General features: G+C 40.4%; 1 long non-coding RNA gene across 2 annotated transcripts in view; it reads right to left on the bottom strand.

The window, feature by feature from the left end:
- The window catches only part of LOC140497542 (uncharacterized), a 103,567-nt gene that overhangs the window by 19,732 nt on the left and 61,242 nt on the right, over positions 1-22,593 (bottom strand). For both annotated transcript variants that reach the window (XR_011964723.1, XR_011964724.1), the window contains one exon: positions 11,683-11,811. This is a non-coding gene — a long non-coding RNA (uncharacterized lncRNA). The remainder of the gene's footprint in view (positions 1-11,682; positions 11,812-22,593) is intronic.

The raw sequence follows: 22,593 nt of genomic DNA, 5'->3' as shown, positions 1-22,593 counted from the left end.
GTGTGCTCAAAGAATAAAGTATTCTACTAATTCTGAATCTACCTAAAATATTTTCATTTATTTTAATCAATTTGATAAAATATTTACTAGGAGGCTGCTGAGTACAGATCACAGTCCCAAGCAAAATGGAAATAAGACACAGTTCCTATCCTCATGGAGCTTGTAATCTAGTTGGGGGAAAAGTCACAAATAACTATAGTGCATCTTCTGAGAAGGGGTCCATGGCTTCACCAGACTGACAAAAGGCCCATGACACACGTGCAAAAAAAATGTTAAGAACCCCTGGGCTAGATGATCTCTGAGTGCTTATTCTAAATCCTATGAACCTGTGACAATTGCATTAAAAGATTTAAAATAAGGTACTACGTGAGGTTCAAGGGGAAAGGTTACTACCAACAGCTTCATGGAAGAAGTAGCACTTGAGTTTTACTTTAGTGAAGAGATAGATATCAAAGCAGGTTGTGTGCATGGCATTGTATGCATGGCAGACATTGTGAGGTATGATCACAGGAGACAGGGGCCAGCACAGTTTGGATGGAGCTCAGGTTGCATAGAGAGAAGAGGAAACAGAAAATAATGTGGATATCAAGCCGGAAGGTACCCCAGATGACATCTAATCCAACAAGCTCATTTTATAGAAGGGGGAGTGAGGCACAAGGAGGATGATTTACCCAAAGCAGTAATCCTCAGAGGTAGAATTCAAACCTGTGTTGCATGACTCAAGAGCTAGTGGTCCTTCCATTCCTCAAATAACAAGGAAAGAAATTTGAGTCTTACCCCATGGGCAATAGGGAGCCTAAGAGCCCCCATTTTAAGAAGAGGACAGTGACATGACCAAATCTACTTTATAGATAAAGAAGGCTAGTAAGGAGGATTGCTATAAAATATAGATCCAAAAGTGGGAGAAGATGGAGGAGGAATGGCCTATTTGGAAATTATTACAATTGACTGAGAGGTTTGTCATGAGTGCCTGCATCAGAGTGGTAGTGTGGCTTCTCAGCTAAACTTGAGAATAATTTAGTTATCAATCAATACCACTTTACCTGATAAATATTTAAATAGGTAGCACATAATAACCCACCCCTCTGACACTAAACTCCCAAGGTATCAGCAAAGTGGGCACCAATGAGTCATGTGACTGGATCTTTCTGTTTATAACCAAGTTGGACATTTTTGATTCAAAACTGACTTATCCCTTAAATATACTTGCTGTTCATAAATTGACTTATCCCCTTACATATTGCACAACGTTAACACCCCCCAATAGCCTGCAGATGTAGTATAGAGATTGCAACGTAGAATGTTACCCCTAATCCTCAAGGGCTACTAAGAGATAGAGGGTAACTCTACCAAACAGGAAGATAATTAAATAAGACCTGACTAGACTGAAAACAGTGGGAAAGATTTAAAGATGCGTTGTTCTCATTGTTGTCTCTCTTTGGTCCTTTGCAGGGGGAAAGAGTAGTAAGAAGCAATTCTACGCTTCTAGTTTCTCGCTCTCTTCCTCCTTCTCTCTCTCTCACATAACAGTACCAGCCCTACCTTTCTTTGCCTCTCTGCCTTATATAGAGATAGAATAACTTAATTTTGCATCATGTCAACATGGAAGGACCAGCTGGGCCCTGGATATAAAACCAAATTTCATCCATTGTGGAAACGTGTGTGTCCCTGTGATTAGAGTTACCATTTAAAATTATAGTCTTTCTAGGTCCTTTTATAAAGATTTGTAAGTTAGAGACATTGGCACAGCATGCCCTCAAAAGGAGGAAGACCAAGTTTCAGGTCCCAACTCTGACATATATTGGCTGTGTGACCCTGGGCAAGTGACATAATCACTTCGTGATATAGGAGACTCTCTAAGACTATAATTTGCAGAAAGGGTTCTGACTTACATTGATAGGGGGAATTTTCTCGCTTGAGAATTCCCTGTTCCAATAAAAGCATGGGTCCAATCCCTATTCACCTTCCAAGTTTTTACTGAGCTACAAATTTCCCAGAAGTGCATGTGCTTAGAAATGTCTCCATTAAATATTACTCTCTCAAGAAAAATTATTTATCCAATGGAGTTGAAGCAGCAAGCATCCTTTGTTGATTGGTATTAACTTGGATTTTTTTGTCATTTGTCTCTTTCTCATAAAAATAGAGTGAAGAAGGAGCAAATAAATTCTGGTTATTTAAGAATTCCAAATGGTCAGGTTTTTCTGGCATCAAAATATTTGGTCCAGAATTCAGAGATTTACATGGGGAAAGGTAAAGAGCAGGAAAAAAGGTGATGCAGTAAGCTAGTGGCATACTGCTATTCCTGTGCCCCCTTTCTCTTGTTAGCTACGGTTCCTGTCCTTGATTCTTTGCTGCTTTGGAATTTGCAGAAATTAAAATGGATTTGGCATGAGCTTCAGGACCTGCTGTCCCTGGAGATTTGGTAAGAATCTGTTATCCTATTTCTTGTCCCATGGATTAAGCACATTTTCTGTTGGCCTAGGTGTCAACCATCTGCAATGTAACTGGAGCTGTGACATGCCCACCGAGAGCGTGATTGCAATCGCAGCTCTGCTAACAATTACAATGCCAGAGTCAGCAGCATGAAGGACATTGGAATACTTGGGTCTGCTAGAGAAGCCTGTTCTCATTACTTCTGCTTACCTTTCTGGTGCTGAGTGAGAGGCCAGTTCAGAGAGGTCACAGGATAGATCGCAAAGAGAACTGTCCCCAAAGTTCAGAAAGTAAACTGGCCCTGGTACTATCCTGTACTTTAAAATAAGAGACACTAAAAAATGTCTCCCTGCTGCTATAAACCAGGGAGTTACTCAGGTGTGCCATTGGTGGAGAAAATAACAATCCTGTAAGTTGATACTAAAAGATACCTGACACTACTAGACCAGTGCACAAGCCAAAGCCCCAATTCCTGCTCTATTCCAATGCCTGTCCCCCATTACCAAGGCAAAATAATGGGAATCCACACAGATACACACACACACACACACACACACACACACACACACACACACTTTCACATGAAACCCCCAGGATGTCTTTTATGACATTTTTCTCCTTCAAGATTTCATTTGATATTCATTTTAACCTGATTTCACTGAGATAAAAATTGAGGGGAAAGGTAAGGCCATACATCCTGTATCCCTATTAAGTTCAGCCCTGATAGCATGTTGTACCTTCCATGAACAAGCAGAATGATTCACCTAGATCTCATTCCAGCCATGGAAACGAGAGTGAATATAGCCACAGAGTATGGGAAAAGAGCTATAAACAAGCATTGATTCTACCACTGAATGCCTCTACTCTCTCCAGTGGGATGTGATACTTAGCTGGCTAAGAGTAACTAAAATGTATTCTTCACAGGGGCAGGTACTAACTGAATAGGAGAATACCAGAAGCAGAGGGAACAAGGACTTCCTTCCTTCTACATCTACTGTTCATATCCTCCTAGACATAAAAGAAAAACCTAAATCCAATGTCATTAGCTATGGATCAACCTAAGGTCAAACCATCTGACTCTTCTATTTGCCATATGGGCACTATTAGACAAGTCACTTAACCTCTCCTTTAACTTCTGTTACCTTATTTGTAAGACGAAGGATCTGGACTACTTCATCTCTAAAATCCCATGGAGTTCCAAATTCTATGAGCCTATATGAAATAACCACCTATTTATCTACAAGTAGCTCTACTTTTCTCAGCATACTGGGCCCTAGGCTATTAAAAGCTTTTGAATATTATAAGCTCAAATTTGGGTAAAGATAAAGGAGGAAAGGGGGCAGAGCCAAGATAGCGGAGTAGAAAGACACACATACGCTAGGTCCGAACCCACAGCCCATAAAATATCTGTAAAAAAGAACTCCCGGCGAATTCTGGAGCAGCAGAAGCCACAGAACAACGGAGCAGAGGAGATTTCTGTTCCAGAGAGCCCTGAAAACCTCTCACAAAAGGTCCCTCGCACCCCAGACCCGGAGCAGAGCCCAGCCCTGCCTTGGTGGCGCGGCGCCAAAAGGAGTGGATCCGAGCAGGCTTCAGGGATGGAATCTCCAGCGGCCACATGGGTCCTCCCACCCACAGGTGACAAGGGTCAGTGAGAGGGTCTCTTTGGTGGGTCAAGAGGGGAGTGGGGTGCCCCCATAAATCAGGCCCCCTCAGGAGGCAGCAGTGGAGGTGGAAGCGGACCGGGGCTCCCCAAGCAGGCAGGAGCCCAGATCCATTGTTGAAGGTCTCTGCATAAACCCCCTGAGGGAACTGAGCCCCTTGAGGAGGCTCTGCCCTGACCTGAGCACCTGAACTTGATCTCACACTGAATAGCAGCCCTGCCCCTGCCCCAAGCCCTGAGGCTGGGAAGCTGCATTTGAATCTCAGACCCCAAGCGCTGGCTGGGAGGATCTGGAGGTGAAGTGGGTGTGAAGAGAATATTCAGAAGTCAAGTCACTGGCTGGGAAAATGCCTAGAAAAGGGAAAAAAAATAAGACTATAGAAGGTTACTTTCTTGGTGAACAGGTATTTCCTCCCTTCCTTTCTGATGAGGAAGAACAATGCTTACCATCAGGGAAAGACACAGAAGTCAAGGCTTCTGTATCCCAGCCCACTCAATGGGCTCAGGCCATGGAAGATCTCAAAAAGGATTTTGAAAATCAAGTTATAGAGGTGAAGGAAAAACTGGGAAGAGAAATGAGTGACATGCAAGCAAAGCATGAAAAACAAGTAAACACCCTGCTAAAGGAGACCCAAAAAAATGCTGAAGAAGATAAAGGAGGAAAACCTGACTTCATGCCCCTATGTATAGATATGTGGTACAGTAGAGGGAGATGTTGGGACTCTGCTACAAATATGTTGTTTAGGCTATAAAACAGGAAGGGGGAAAAGTCAAAGAGGGAGAGGGCATTCTGCATGTGTTTATTAGGAATCTGCTCTGTGCCAGGTCATGTGTTAAGCATTAAAGACAGGAAACAGTACCTGTCCTCAAGGAGCTTATAGTCTTTAGAGAGGAGAATATATGTGGTCAGAGAAATAAATGAAAAATATCTACAAAGTAATTTAGTGGGAAAGACTAAAAACTTGGAGGGTCCCAAAAAGGCCTCATGCTCAAGACAGCCAATGAGCTTGCTGTGGTTCATCTTGATTCTCAGAGGGGTCCAATAACATCAGGAGGGTGGTGTCCTGGCTTAAAAGTGACATATTTAAGTGAGGCAGAGCTGTGCAAAGTCATCAGACTCACTCTCTCCTCCAGAATTATCAAAGTCCAGTGGTAAGACATAGGTCAAGATGAATGATGACGGCCTCAAATGCAGTGGGAGACCTTGGCTTTTTTAAGCTAGGTCCTTCTCAGGTCTCTGTTTGTCTGAGGCAGCACCCGTTCAGTAATTAAAGGCTAGGTAAGAATGAAGACAAAAGATGGCCTGGTTTGCCTTCACAAACGAATCAATCAGCAATTGAGCTATACTTTAAAAAGGATCTTGGGATTCCAAGAGAGAGGAGAGAAAGCATTACAGACATGGGGGACAAACTGCAAAAAAGTGGAAAATGGAACATCTGTACATGGAACTGCAGAAAGGACGCTGAACACAGAATATAATGGGGGAATAATGTGAAATCAACCTGGAAACATAGGTTAATGTAGAGGTCTTTTTCCATGAATATAAAAAAGAAAACAAGGAAAGAGACACAGTTTCAGAGATACCCGAGAAGATGCACATGAACCAACAGGAAGTGAGCAGAATGGGAACAATTTATGCTTTTTATAGATTGTAAAAACAAACAGCTTTGAATGAGGAACTCTTATCAATGTAATGACCAAACATAATTCCAGAGAATGACAACGGTAAAGAATGGTAACCACCTCCTGACTGAGAGGTGATGGTCTAAATATACAGAAGGAAACACACTTTTTCAGACACTGGTCATGTGGGCATTTGCTTTGCTTAGATATGCATGTTTGTTATAAGAGTTTTTGTTCCCCGCCCCCAATGGAGAGAAGGGGGAAAAAGAAAAAAAAATGCTTGCTATCTGAAAAAATGTATAAAATTTAATCTTGAAAAAGAAAGGCTGAAAGCAGTTTGTGAAAGGCTTTAAATATCCATCAGTACTTTATCTTAGAGACAATAAACACGGAGCCAGTTCTTGAGCAGAAGAGTAACATGGTCAGGCTTGTGCTTTAGGAAAATCAATTTCCCATCTATGTGGAGGATGGACTGGAGACAGGAGAGGCTAAAGACTAGAAGACCCATTGGTAGGCTATCCCAATCATACAAACGAGAGGCAATGAGAGACCTATCTAAGCTGATGGCCACATGAGTGGAGAGAAAGGATTGAATGTGACAGTTGTTGTGAAGGAATAATTGACAAAACTTAGCAGCTAAGTGGCAAAAGGAGGATGTGAAGGATAATGGAGAATCAAGGCTAACTCTGAGGTTACAAACCTGAATGAATGGCTGAATGGATAATGGCGTCCTTGATAAAAAGAAGAAAGTTAAAAAAGAGAAGTGGTTTTAAAGGGAAATATGAGCTCCATCTAAGACATGTTGAGATTTAGATGTTTATGGGAATATCCAGGGAGAGATATCCAGTAAGTAGCTGGAGATGTGGACTAGAATTCAAGAGAGCTGAAATCTATATAAAATTTCAGAATCATCTCAACAGAGATGGAAATTGAACCCTTAGAGCTGTTGAGATGTCTGAGAAAGATTGTCCTCTTCTCTTACATCAATCCAATCCTCTCTCTCTCTCCTTTAAAATTAGTCTCACGTCCCACATCATTCATGAAGCCTTCTTGGGCCAGAAAAAAAACACTGCGATCTCATACTCCTCTCTACTTGTACCCTTAATTGTTAATACCACTTATTTAGTAATTAATTTCCCATAGCCCAGCTGGTACATTAGCACCACCAAGATGCTGGAAGAACAAAGGAATATTTCCAATGTTTTTTGTAGGTCCTCTATGAAGGATATTTGGATAAAGATAGACTAGACAAGAATTGCACAGGATAAGAAAGTATGGAAAAAGATAAGTGGTGGCTGTGATCTTTGCCAGGGGAGCAAGTTTCCATCCTAATGAAATCACTGATCCACCACAGCACCAAGTCTTGTGAAAGCTTTAGTATGGTTAGCTCATGTTCTCATTTAACTCTTATATTGTTGGGGCAAGATTTAGAGGAGACTGATTTTCTTCTGCAGGGAAGGAAAGGGAAACAGTTGTTTCTTCCTGTATTGGGAGGGACTGAAGCTGTTCCTATGCAGAATGACTACAACAACAGAACAGCAAGATGGAAGGAGAGAGGGGAGGGAGGGAGGGAGGAGGAGACAGACAGAGACACAGAAAGAGACAGAGACAGAGAGAGAAGCACAGAGAGACAGAGAGAAAGGAGAGAGAGGGAGAAAGAGAGGGAGAGGGAGAGAGATGGAAAGAGGGAGAAAAGAGGAGAGGGAGAGGGGGGAGGGAGGAGGAGAGAGACAGAGAGACAGAAAGAGACAGAGAGGCAGAGACAGAGACAGAGGCATAGAGAGACAAAGAGACAGAGAGAGAGAGGAGAGAGAGAGGGGGTAGAGGAAGAAAGGGGGAGAGGGGGAGAGATGGAAAGAGGGAGAAAAGGGGAGAGGGAGAGAGGGGGGAGGGAGAAGGAGACAGACAGAGAGACAGAAAGAGACAGAGACAGAGGCACAGAGAAACAGAGAGACAGAGGCAGAGAGAGAGAGAGGAGAGAGGGAAAGAGAGGAGAGAAAGAGGGGGAGAGGAAGAAAGGGGGAGGGGGTGGGGGGGAAGGAGACACTGATCAGGAGACTCAAATGGAAACCAGTCTAGAGACTGGTGGGTTGAGCATTAAGACAAAGCTGCCTGTGGTGCTGTGGCTGGAGCCCCAGAGCTGCAGCTGCCTTTACTTTCACTGGCCAGAATGAGAAATTTAGAGGTTCTAAGGAGCCGGTATCTAAGCTAGTGGTAGTTTCTGTCTTTCCACCCAGAATAATAGGGATCAGATTGTAAAGGATTGTCTCCCTTCTCCACTTCCTTTCTATCCAAGAGAACAGATGGCTAAGTCCAAAGATGTCTGTTCTTTAAAGTTGTTTACTTGCTGTTTAAATGAGCATCAAAGCTAGCTTGCTCTAAATAAAAAATAGGATCAATCCTAACTACCTTTTGATCTATGTGTCTCCTCATTTGCAAGAGGGAGAATCAGTGAATGGCAGGAATTGATGCAAAGATTTCTTTTTAAAGGACCAAGGTATGATCCTACGTCCAAAATGCCAGATTTATTCCCCTGGCTGGGGGTTGAGTCAAATGAGAGGGAATCTCTTTTTTTTTTAATAAATATTTTTACAAGGTCACCAACAGCAGAGAAAGATTAAGCCATGTGAATATGAACCGAGTTATTACAAAGTAATGTCTGAGTTATGAATAAGTAATGAATAAGGAGACTTGGTAAAAATCAGGACCCTCTTTTCAGAGTCAAATATCTCAGACAAGTTCACTCCCCTCATTGTTCTCTCTGAAAGTTGGTTTGGAAGGGAAGAGCTGGGAAAAAGGGGGCACCACACACATTTCTAAGGTGATGACTAGCTAAGAAGGAACAGTTGGCTTGCTTGGGATACTAACTCCAGCTGGCACACTTGACTATATGGTTGTTGCTTTTTTTTTAAACCCTCCATTTATTCTACCCCACCCACTAGCATGGGATATTGTCATATATTTCTCTTTCCCTTCCTGGCTAAACTCCTTGAGAAAGCCCTCTACATTATATGGCCCCAATTCCTCTCTCTCACAGTCTTTTGACCCTTTTGCCTCTGGCTTCTGATCCCTTCTTTCAACTTTCTTCATCAAATTCACCAGTGATCTCTTAATTGCCAAATCTAGTGACCCTTTTTCAGTCTTCATCCTTGACCTCTCTGTCTCCTGGTTTCCTTCAAATCTCAGCTAAAGTTCAAAAGGAGCCTTCCCCAGTCTTTAATCCTAGTGGCTTCCCTCTGAGGCATTCCCCCTTGCCTGAAATGCTCCTAGTTTTCTTGGCTTTCTTCAACATAACTTCAATCTCACCTACTCCAGGAGGTCTTTTCCAGTCATTCCTCCCACCCACCCCCACTCAAATGCTGATGCCTTCCCTACTCAGAATGCCTTACATCTCTGTATACAACTTGTATACCTTGATATTTACTTGTTGCCTTCTCCACTAGAGGGGGCAATGACTATGTTTTGCTTTTTCTCATATACCCAGTATTTAGCACCGTGCCTGGGACATTGTAATAACTCTTAATTAAATACCTGGCAACTTGACTTTTAGCTTTTAATGTATTTCTATTTTGTCACATGTTTGCAGTAAGATTATAAACTCTTTGAGGGCAATACAGACTGTCTTCTGCTTCATTGTTTCCTTTGTACCTCACATAACACCTAATACTACCTGTGTAACTTTGGACAAATCACATAATCTCCAAGGATTTCAGGTTTGGTTTTGCTTTTCTGTAAAACAAAGTGTTTGGATTAGGCTCTGAGGTCCCTTCTAACTATAGATCTATGACCGTATGAGCCTTGCATATAGTAGGTACTCTACAAATTGTAGTTGATTGATTTTTTGATTGACCTAATCAGCTTCTCACTATCTCCAAGACAGGAAGTTTTTGAAAAGACTGGAAAACAATACTCCTTGCAGTAGTGAGGATCACTTGGGCAGCTAGGTGGTGCAGTGGAGAGAGTACCAGTGCAGGAGTCAGGAGGACCTGAGTTCAAATCTCACCTCAGACACTTGACACTCACTAGCTAGGTGAACTTGGGCAAGTCACTTAACCCCAGTTGGGTCATCTCCAGTCATCCTGATGAATATCTGGTCACTAGATTCAGATCGCCTTGGAGGAGAAGTAAGGTTGGTGACCTGCACAGCCCTCCCGCACTCAAAACAAAGTCAAATGCAAGTCATGTCATTATTTCTCTGATGGCATGGTCTTTTCCAGCAACGAAGGACGAACACACACAATGAGGATCATTATTCTGGTTCACCTGTCATTATTTTAAATTTATAGTGAATTCCATTTTTCCAAAGATCCACAGGGCCCCAGAGCTTCCTCTCTGCTTTTCAGAAGCTTGAGTTTCAGACCATCAGCCATATGAATGAATCAGCAGAAAATCAGAGCTGAGCTTCACAGGAATAAAGGTCAAAGGCTCATATGCCAATAGATTTTAAAATGGAAAGATCTTCAAAAGGCTATCGAATCGAATTCTCTACTCTTCCAGATAATGAAACAGGTTTTGATGGACCAAGAGAACTTGCTCATGTTCAATGAGCTAGGAATCATTATAACCAGGACTCAAATCCAAAGGACTCATCAATCTAGAACTGAAAGAGATCTCAGAGGTCATCTTGTCTACCTCTTTATTTAGAGATGAGGAAACTGAGGAGTAAAGAAAAGAAGCAATTTGCCCAAGGTGTGTCTAAGTGTGTGTTTGGGTATATTATATGAATGTGTACATGTCTGCCTCTGACGTGGATCCCAAAGTTTTAAAAAAACTGACTTCAGAAATATCCATTACTGTTTCTCATCCTTAGCTTCTTACTTCATAAAACATGGATGTTCAAAAATTGGTTATATTTATTCTAACAGTAAACTTGATCTATATCACACACTGCCTAACATAGGACCTTGCAATGGTAGACACATTTTAAGTATTCATTGAATTGAACTGAATCCTTCCATGAAACTGGCCATGCATTTTGGGTTTCCTTCCAATAAAGCAGCCTATCATTTGACTGAAAAAGACAACTCTAATATGATATGTAATATATATTACATTTATTTATACATAATATGAAAACAAAAATAAATCTGAAATACAGAATTGGGGGGGAGTCCAATGTCATAAAAGGCCATCTGAAAATAAAGTTGGTGACATTTTTTGCAATTCATACTCAACGATTTCAAAGGTTTGGAAACAGTTAAGAAACCTCAGTCTGCAGTCTGCAAGCACAAACTCCCATTCCATTCAAACTAAGGATATGCTTTCAAGGTAAATTAAAGAAATCTATGCTATGGTTTTAAATACACTCATTGGTAACAATCAACAACCCCTTACCTCTGTACAAAATAATTGCTCTGCCCCGTAGGGAATAGTTAATTGACATAGAACCCTTCCCGGTGTCAGCTAGGTAACACAATAAAGCACTGGCCTTGGAATCAGGAAGACTCATGTTCCTGAGTTCAAATCTGGCCTCATAAACTTATTAGCTATATGACCCTGGACAAGTCACTTAACTCTGTTTGCCTCTGTTTCCTCATCTGTAAAATAATCTGGAGAAAGAATGGCAAACTACTCCAGTGTCTTTGCCAAAAAAAACTCCAAATGGGATCACGAAGAGTCAGACATCACTGAAAAGTGGCTGAACAACATAGAACTCTTCCCAGTGCTACCAAACTATAGAGCCAAGTTGGAAGTCTAAGTTTGTCCCTACAGCTAACCTGAAGCAAAAGCAAAGCCTATGTAGATACAACCCTTTTCTCATAACCATCCTTTTCACATCCACTTTATCCCCTGCTTCTAAGAGCAAAGGAAATGAATAGAAACCTTAAGTGACTTGCTAGCTAAAGAAAAAGGAAATCAAAGAGTGAAGCCCACATTGTGTTCTGATAACCAAGGCTCAATTTCCAAGGTGACTGCAGCCACCATTTGTAAGTGCCAGCGGAGCTAAAAATAAAACCACTTACCCAACAGACAACTAGGGCACAATCCCATGGTGCTGAGTCAGCATCTTCTGACAGAGGCCTTCTCACTGGTTCAGGACAGCCATGCACAGGGACCCCTCTAGACCAGGGCCAGAAACAATTAAGCAGTGTCTAAAAGAAAGAGGGGAAAGGAAACATTAATGAAACCAAACCTATGAACCCCAGCAATAATACTGTACTTATTCCAGAGCTTCCTGCTACCCTACTGCAATAAAAAGACTATGTATAGAGGGCTAATAATTAAGAGTACTATCAATTTGAGTGGGCCATGACATTTTATTCACTTAATTTTCTAAAATCTGTGAACACAGAATATCTAAAGAACAAACACAGAACCTACCTCACCAAATAAAAACAATTCACTCATTTTTCTAAAAAGTTCTCTGACTTGTGAAAGTCTAACTCTATTGTCCCTTGGATTATTTTTAGAATGGATTTCTTCTCAGAGAAAGGAACACTCTACTTTAACTTTCTATCAGGCTTGATTAACTAAGTGATAGAGGGACACTCTTACATAGTTCATCATTAGACAGTAGCCTGGTTTTTAGATGGTTATAATACGCTGGGGGAAGAATCCACTGAATCTCTAGGATGTAAAGAAAGGTAGGTCCAATAGCTTATAATAAACATTACTCATCAGAACAGTGATTCTTAAGAAGGCTACCCAAGTTGTGTTATATCACTTTCTAGATCTCAGATTATTATGGCTGAAAAAAAGAAGAGAATTCTTTTTTCACCCTCTATGGTTTTAGGGAACAAAATCAATCATAAAATACAAGAATTTTAGAATGGTATAAGACCAAAGAGATCAGTCAGTCAGTTAATAAATACTGATCAAACACCTACTATGTGTTAGGGCACTGGGCCATTTTCTAGAGATACAAATATAAAAGTGATATACTTCCTGCCTTCAAGACTATTTTGAAAGATTCAGATATAAAAGTAAAACAATCTTTGCCCGCTTCTACATCCCAGTAAGAGAAAACAATCAGCAAGTATTTATTAAGGACCTACTGTGTTAAGTAGGGGAGGGACACAAAAACAAAAGTAGGACAGTTCTTGGCCCCAATAAGCTTTCATTCTCTGAGATGGACAGGATGGGACAGGACAGGACAGAATAGGACAGGACAGGACAGGACAGGACAGGATAGGACAGGACAAGACAGGATAGGATAGGACAGGACAGGACAGGACAAGCCAGGATAGGATGGGATAGTGGTGGCTGAAGAGAAAAGCTTGGCTTTAAGCAATACCAGGGAGTATGAACAAGGTCACAGGGCACTAAATTGTTAAACCCTTTCCAGTAGCAACAGTAATATTGGTTTGACTATTGTTTCTTGAGCAAGAGGTGGAAGGCTAGGGATGAGATGGATTACAAGTGTGATCCAGGTAGATGGTATGGTACCAGTGATGACTAGGCATTGGCATCCTGCTAGGTGGCTGGTAAAGATGAAGCATGGCCTGTGGCCTGCTAGATATTCTGGATTGAAGAGGATATTGTCTCTCCCATCTTCCAAGACAGGTCAGCTTTGCCCCAGGATGAGTCAGTATAGTACAGTGGAAAGAGTACTGACTAGAGCTCAGAGATCTGGATTCAAATTCCACCACTGATGCTGACTACAAAGGTGACCTTAGACAAGTCACTGGCCTCCCTAGGCTTTAGATTCTTCACCTGTAAAAGTACAGGATTGGGTTATTTGACCTCTGAGATCACTTCTAGTTGTAGATTTCTGAACTTTTGAGTCTCCAAAATGAGTGGGCAAAGGCCAAGTCTCATTTCACAAATGAAGATAATGAAACCCGGAAAGATTAACTTAAACAGCAGAGAGAGAACTAGACTCCCAGGCTAGCTCTATTCCAGCCACTCTTCACATTCTGGAAAAGTTAAAGGATTAGGAAATTTCAAAAATATTCAAAGGGTCCATTACACCACCAATATCAAAAACAAGGAATATTTATCAATGGTCTTCTTGTACAATGGAAGACTGGGGCAGGTGGAAGCATGACACTGGAGGTTTTCAAGTCTTGGGTAGAGAAATAAATATTCCTTTTCTGGATTTAAATGATACTGTTTCCTAACTCCAGCTTTGAGATCAGCTAGGATCTCAAACAGAGGATGGAGGGTTTTAAAAGAGAAAGAAAGGGTAGAGAGGAAAGAAGAGGAAAAAATGAGGAAAATGGATTAGATCTTATCTTAGACCCACACTTCCCAAATACTTTAGTATGAGAAGGAAGTTAAAAACTGTCTATGTGACATGATTTCAGGGGTATTACAAAGACCCCACTGGCTCTCCGAAAATTCTCCCATCTCTACTGACAAGTGCCTGAAATTCTGGCAGTGACTCATCCCTTTAGTTTAAGACCTTGAATCCTATTAAAATAAACTCCTTTAAAAGGTCAACCTTAAAGTTCATTGCAAATATTCATTCACAAATGGGACCTGTGATCTTATCTATGAGAGTACTCCCTCTGATGGTATGCTTGGACCCTAGCCCTAGGACATATCTTTCCTCAGCCCAGAAACCCTATCTCTGGCAATAATTCATGAGTGGGTCCCAGGGACACAAATTATCTCTCACTGTTACAAGAACAAGCTAACCTCTGTAGAATTTCCCTTGTATGAACAGGACTATCTTGTACCAGCAGAACTATAATCTACTGATTCTCATAGTTACTGTACAATCCAGAGGTTAAGCTATAGACATCAATTCCCCCAAGGCTATCTTGTACAAACAGGATGGCCATGACCACTATTTGACATACAAACATAGCAGACCAAAAAATACCCACCTTAGCATCCACTTCCACCCCAAGGATTTCTAGTAGTGAAAAGTAGTTTCTGTATCTGTAGCAAAGGTACAGAAACTGTACATTCCTTTAAGAGCTGACCACTCCTTGATTATGCTGCAGATCACCTGATTAATATACTTGGCACACCATTTATTCACTGAACCTTTCCTATACAAGTTTTAGCAACACTCCCACTGAGTTGCAAGTTCCCTAAAGAACTTTGCCCACTCTTATAGCATCACAATAAAGCTTTGCCACTTGACATAAGACTGTTTGAGTCCTTTAATTCTTTCCAGATGACTCTGCCCAGTACCTTGCTATTTAAGGGTCCCTGCACCCCTGAAAAGCATCACCTCTAGTAATATAAATAGCAGCCAATCTATGCCTGCCTATCCCATGTGCCTTTTTCCATGTCTTCACATCAATCTACCCTGATGGATCCATCCAAGATTGTGGAGATCTTCCTCAAGTTCTCTTGACATTCCAAGTATATCAGTGGAGCACACTGGTTGTCCATCCATTGTCTCTTGGTCTCTTGCCATGTGACCAGTCTTGTCTTCTCCTTCAATCATAATTTATTTGACAATAGTCTTTATACTACTTCTCCTTCATAATTTCTTGCTTTTATTGTGATACAACTTGCTCATACCTACCATGCACATCTGTGTGTGTGTGTGTGTGTAGCTGACTTCAATTCTTCAGCAGAGACTAGAATGCTCCGTGACAGAGATATACAACATCCATCCCTAGAAGATTATTAGTATTTTAAAAAATGGCATTTTGCTTTTGAGGAGAATATTGGGGTCATTCAAAGAATGCAATTTCCCAAAGACAATATAATCCCTCTCCTTATTCTGCTCAACTCTGTTCCCAAACCATTGTTTTCTTGTTTTATTTTAATACCTATTCAATATATACACATTATACTGCAATGCAAAAGGGGGGAAAGTTGTTCCCAAAGAGCACCAATGACACACAGGGAGAGCAATTATTATAGAAAAAGTCCCAGTAGGGAACAGCATGGGTATGTGGTCCCACTGTCCCTAGCTCAATGAGCAGGTCTCAGACTTAGTGGCTTAGATGTGGAGCAAGATATTCCCTCAGATCAAAGGCCCCAAGTCACTCAGGGTTCAAACTTAAAGAGAGTTTTTAAAATGACAAAATTTAGTCCAAATAAGAGACTGTCCCATCACCAGTGGCTACACAGGTGCCTAATGAGAAATGAGGAGAAGGGAGCCAAGAAAATTAACTCTAAGCACTTGGAACAGGAGATACACTAGGTCTCTGGATCAGTTAAGCCTTAGTATATATGCATTATAGGGGCTGAGGCCATCAGTCCAACTGATATACATACACACATATACACTACATACATATATACATACATACATACACATATGAGCTCTACAGGTTTAAACCAATATCATTTATTTGTACCTAGGCATGAACCTTAGAGTGGGGTTTAGTAAGAACAGATAATCAAAAGGATGTTTTTGAAGGTAAAGAGAAATTCAAAAGCACTAAACACCTTAGAATCCAAGAATTTGTAGACTAAAGACACAGAAAACAAAGTGTACTTAATTCACAGTCTTAGTACGCATAGGCTGGTGCTTCTCCTACCTAAAATTGGCTGCTAGGCATTGTAGTTTATTTTCAATCTCTGACAATCTCGCTGTGCTCACTCAATTGTTCCAGAAGACTACGGTTTAAAAAAACACGATTGGAGGCGCAGATGGGAAAGGGGATATGGGAACGAAAACAATGAAATAAAAGATGGTACTGAAAGAAATCATCAGAAATTCAAACACACTAACATTACCAAAACTGTCCACATTTTTCCTTCCTAAAAAAAAAAAAAAAAAAAAAAGACCACAAACTAAGCCAAATAAGCCATCTCATGAATCACAGAGAGCACCAAATTTCAGAACTGGAAGGGATTTCAGAAGCTTTCTAGCCTCATTCTCATCTAAACAAAAATTGTACCTATTCTTTGCTTAGAGACCTCTGATAAAGCCCATTTCCCCATTCCAGCTTTGGACAGCTCAAATCTGCTTTTCTGTAGCTTCCGCCCATTGCTCCTAGGCTCTGCCCTCCACACTAAGCAACTTTAATGTCTGTTTCTTGAACAGAATAAGTTTAATCTGTTCCTTGCCCTCCTCCCCCTACACACACACACACACACACACACACACACACACACACACACACACAAAATCCTTCATGCCCCATCTCTGAGCCTTTGTAAGAGTTATACCCCTGCCTGGAATATACTGCCCCCTCAACTCTGGCACCTAGGACCCTTTAATTCCTTCAAAACTTGGTCTAAAATACACAAATACAGCTAACAAAGTAGTCCTTCAAAACCCTAAGAGGTGGTTTAGGGTTTACTGAAAGCCTTGTTCTTTTTTAATAAAAAGAGATAGTCAGAGATGAGGTGGCCCCCACTATAAAAAGCACCTTTCTCCACCTGAAGTTTGCTTGATTCCAAGAGAATATCTGGTTACAGTATCAGGCCAAATCAGGTTTATTTTTTCTTTAAATAGCTCCAAATACCATGCAATTTGTTAATGTTGATGTTACCAGTTTCTTGGCTAGATGGGGTGGTACGTGCCTGTAATCTCTGCTACTGGTGAAGCAGAGGCTGGTGGATTGCTCATGTTCAGGAGTTTTGAGCTGGGCTAAAGTTGACTGTATGTCTACACTAAGTGTGGAACCAATATAGTGAGCTCCCAGCAGAGGAGGGTCAACCAGAAGAGAAACAGGGCAGATTAAATGTCTTGTGCTGATTAGTACTAAGAGGAAGTTCGTGAATAACTGATGTACTTCCAGCCTGAGTAAGACAGAGATATGGTCTAAAAAACAAACAAACAAAAAACTTTAACCCCTGGAAAATGTAAAATCAAATCCTGCTTGAAGTAAGAAAGTACGCAGTTCACAAAGCTTTGGGTTTTTATTACTTACAAAAAATCACTTCCCATGACAGTCACAAACTATAAGAAGCTTGGTAACTTCTAAGTCCTCACTCTGTTGAAAAGATAGAGAAATGTGAGCTAAACAATAGATAATAGTTGGGTGGAATTGGAACAGATTGAACAATTAAACCTAAAGAGTAATCATACATGTTTGCTGTCAGCTTGGCATGAGATCTCTAGTCAGGGGGCACTGGGGTCCTGTTCTTATGCTTTTGGGAACATTCTACTCAGTGATTTGATGAAGACACATGGAAGGTCCAGAATTCCCCTGACTGGGGAACACTGTACCTCCCCCATAACTGTGACGTGTTCTTGCTACCAAAGGAAGAGATCAGGGAACTTCAAATTGATTATAGGAGTTTAATCAACCGTTATAATCACTTGCAAACAGGAGCAATCTGGGATGGTGGCCAAAAGATTCAATGGATGCCCACAAAAGACCCCCTCAAAAATCCTCATGGTAAATAAATCAGACAAAGGGAGGAGGAGCCATAAGGTGCTTGGTTTTTCTGCTTAGTAATGAACTCATTATTTCTGAGCTTGGGCGTTAAGCCAAAGTTGATGGGTAAATGCCCAAACCCAAGACTGTGTACAGGTCACAGAATGGTGGCAAACAGATAACTGTATTCTTGCTATGGCTTTTACCTGACACATTATCTGAATTATGACTCAGTGTCTGAATTAGGATTCAGTATCTCAGTTACGATTTTTAACAGGTCATGATTTCTGGGCTTCCACCTTTCACAAATTTTAAGTTAAAGGCTTTTCACTTCTTACTGTGCATTATGGCTTTTTCCCAATTCCCAGATCCAAAAAATTGTACAGATTTAACCAATGGGCTGAAAGGGGATAAATGTAAAACCCTATACCTGAGTTCAAAAAATCAATTTAAATGAGTGCAAGATGAAGGAAGTGTGGCTAGACAACAGTTTTGTGAAAAATATCTAGAAGTTTTAGTATATTAGAAAAATCATTAGATTTGGAGTCTAAGGACCATACTACGTACTACTCACTACTTAATGCATGTGAGAGCATGGGTAAAATACCTCTCTGAGCTTCAGTTTATATATAATAATAATATCTACACAGACAGTTATAGAGTTAAACTTTACAAAACACTTAAACGTTATCTATAAAATATGCATCTGCAAAATGAGGTGAGGCAGCTAGGTGGCTCAGAGAACAGAACACTGGGTTTGGAGTCAGGAAGACCTGAGTTCAAATTCAGCCTCAAACATTCATTAGCTGTGTGAGTGTCGTCTGGGCAAGCCACTTAAAGTCTGTTTCCTTAATTCACTGGAGAAGGAAATGGCAAACCACTCCAGCATCTTTGCCAAGAAGACCCCATCCAAGGTCATAAAGAGTCAAACATGACTGAACAACATTGTCAGTATGAGATCACTGGGATATACTTTCTCTAAGAACCCTCACAGATCCTAGCGGACTGCAAGTTCTATAGGAATCAACAATGTGACATGGCAGGCAAAAGAAAAAAGCCAACATGATCTAAGCTTGCATTAACAGAGGGATAATATCCAGAATGATGGAAATGAGAGTCCAGAAGTACTCTGCCTTGGTCATACCAATTATGATTTCATTCTGGAGTACAGCACTCACCATGGAGTGGCACAGTTCTAAAACTCAATTCAATTCAACAAATTTATTAAGCATTATTATGTGCAACACGACTAAAAAAACCACTAAGTTGGTACACATCCAAAGACTAGGATGACAGAAGACTGGAGACTGTGTCATATTAGGCTCACTTTAAAAAACCTGAGGATATTTCTGGAGAAGAATAAATTTACAGCACATATGACTTCTTTCTTCAAGTATTTGAAAGGCTTTAATAAGGAAAAAGGGTTCAACTTGTTCTGTTTGGCCCCAGAGGGTAAAACTAGTAGCAGAGAAACAGATTTGGAGCTGCTGTAAGGAATAATTTCCCAACAATTAGAGATGTTTAAAAATGACACAGGCTGAATTAAGAGGCAATGCATTCTCCACACTGGAGGTTTTCAAGCAGCGACTGACTGGATAGCCACTCATCAGTGACAGAGCAATAGCCAGCTAAAATGGGACAAGTCCATTTGAGCAGGGAGTGGGCAAAGGGCCAAAAGATCATAAGACAGTACCCCTCAGAAGCACTTGTGCCTGGAGGAGGGGAAGCCCGTCACCCCAGAAAGCTTTGCTTCTAGCCTCAGCAGAGTTTGGGAGGAAGAAGACGTTAAGGGGCTCCATGGAGCCCTGAGAACTGGTGGCCAAAGACCATAGGTGCAGGAAAGTGAAGGCATTCACCTTATGAGGGAAGTATGCCCTCCCTTTCCCCTGGAGTAAAATCCTACTTAGTCCTGTTCTAGTGTCCAATGTGGTAAAAGGAATTTCTGTTCCAGTATCGGCTCCAATTTGTTCCTTTCCAAAACTAAGGTTCTGTCATTCAAAGTAAGGATGAGTCTTTTTGCATAAGGGGCATGTCAAAGGCTGCCAGTCATCTCTTGGTTTATTTTTTTTTCAGGACCTCAGTCCTGAACTATGAACACAATACATAGATCCAGCACTTGAATCACCCAATAAACAACATATCTGTAATCTGCTTAATTCCTTGGAAGTTTGCAAATGCTACAGTATATGTTTATAGGGATAAATATCTACTGGGAGAACTTTAATTCTTGTTGAAATAAAAGTCATCACACAATACATGCCAATGAACTCTGCACCTGCTATGAATAAAAGGCTTGAATGTAAGGAATTCCTTAAAGTACAACTCAGGCAGACAACCAAATGACCCTGGAACCAGAAATTAGGTTGTAACCAACAAAAATGTAATAGAACCAAAAAAGAGAGAGTTGGTTTGTATGTTTAAAGATCACTGCTTATTACAGCATGTTATCAAAGTCTTAGTGCAGTTTGAAAGTAAAAACTATTTACCTGTAGTTAAGAACTTCTGCAAAGTGTTTAAAATCCTTCAACATCATTTAATAATAGGCAGAAACTAGAAAGTCACATCATTAGCAAAAAAAAAAAAACAAACCTCCCGAACTACTCTGTTGCAAATAACAGTTCAAAGCAAGGGAAATATAATTATTAAAATGAAAAATATATTTAAACTTAAATAGTCATAACTGTTCAAAGTATGGACACTAGTAGACGAAATGAGAGAGAATTTGGAAAGGGATATGAAAACAGGTTTCTAGGTCATGTCATTCAACAGTCTAGAGAGGAAAACATGGTATAACAGATAGGGTGCTACGCCTGGAATAATAAATAACTGAGTTCAAATTATGTTTATAATACTCAGAAGCTGTATGACTCTGGATAAGTTACAACTGAAATTCTGTTTCCCATTTGCAAAACTGAGCTAATGCTACCTGTCATACCTGCCTCACAGGGTTATTTATGGGACTCAAATGAGATAATGCACCTAAAATGATATGCAGGCTTGAAACTGACATGTCTATCATTACTATTATCCATTCATCAATCATTGTTTTGCGGCTCAGTTATTTTTCAGTCATGTCTCCCCTTCATGACCCATTTGTGGTCTTTGTGGCAAAGATACCGGAGCAATTTGCCATTTCCTTCTTAACAAGGCTAAGTGACTTGCCCAGGGTTACGTGTCGGAGGCTAAACTTGAGCTCAGAAAGATGGATTTTCCTAACTTCAGACTGGCAGTCTATCCACTGAGCCACCTAGCTGCCCCAATTCATCATTTTACTCTTTTTTACTGGACTTGTGATTTTATTAGTAAAGTAAAAAAAAAAAAAACTCTTCCTACCAATGTATACTACTCTGCATCTTCTCACTGAGGGATTGACTTCCTCAGCATCACACAGGTAATATGTATTTTAATCAACACAATTATGCCATATATGTATATAGGACATATATAATGAATTCTGCTATAATGTGGCATATGCTTCCTAAAAATCACTGCATTGTGCAAAATTATTCAATAAAAACCATAGGGTTTATAAGGATAATAGAAGTACAACACTCAAAAACTTTGTTAGTGACAAAAAAAATTAGGAATCTAATAGAAGTGATAGTACAGCTCTATACAAGTTAAATGGTAAAACTAAATTTTCATAACTCCAAATAGACTGCTATTGTAGTTGCTGTTGAATCGCTTCAATCATCTCCAACTCTTCATGACCCCATTTGAGGTTTTCTTGGCAAAGAAACTGGAGGTCCCTTCTCTTCATTTTACAGAAGAGGAAACTGAGGCAAATAACTTGCCCAGGGTCACACAGCCAAGTATGTGAGGCCAGATCTGAACTCAGGAAGATGAGCTTTTCTGACTCTAGGCCTAGCACTCTATTCACTGTGCCACCTAGCTATGCAGAATGGACTAAACTATCTGTAAGGTCAAGACTTTTAACATTCTATGATTCTTTGAATCTTTTTTAGCTGGGAAAAAAACTCTGCCTGCATGTGTTACATTCCATTTTACCTTAGAGCCTATGATAAATTACATTCCATTGTCAAAACACAGATTGTGCTTAGGGATATCCTTTAAAAGGTACCATTTGGATCCTGCTTCTCTTAGAGCCCATATTCAGCTAAGCTGATTCCTAAACATCCCTAGTTGATCCAGGAATAGCCAACAAAAAGTATTCCTAAGAGAAAAAGGCAATGAAATTTTCATGACAATTAAGTTACTGTTTTTACCAACCACATGGCTGCAAGGTCGAACAGCATTTCACTGCCATCTCTTGGTAGATCCTCAGATAACAATAACAGACATCCACTTAGATGCTAAATTTGCTTTCAATCTTAAACAAAATGCCATCTACTCTTCTTAGATAATGAGCAAGGAAGACTATATGAAATAGGCCACTGTAAATATCATTTCTGATATTTCTTAGCTGGCAATTACTGAATATTGCTTTCATTAATTTTCTACTTCTTACTAAGTACCATGAAAGGATGTCAGTATTTATCCTTCAAGCAAAATATAAGTAAATGTCATCATGGTGCTAGGAAGAACCTCTAGCCAACACCCCTACTCTCTAGTAGCCAGGTGATGGAAGTAAAAAACTAAAGCCCAAGTCTGTTTTTGACAAATCCTGCCAGGTTAGAGAAAGAGGATGGAAGAAGGTTAAAGGGGAAAGGATTCTACCACCCTCAGCTTTAT

The sequence above is a fragment of the Notamacropus eugenii genome, chromosome 3 (assembly GCF_028372415.1).
Source record: "Notamacropus eugenii isolate mMacEug1 chromosome 3, mMacEug1.pri_v2, whole genome shotgun sequence".
Taxonomy (NCBI): Eukaryota; Metazoa; Chordata; class Mammalia; order Diprotodontia; family Macropodidae; genus Notamacropus; species Notamacropus eugenii.
Note: the sequence above shows the minus strand (reverse complement) of the source record. Positions and strands in the feature narration are given on the sequence as shown.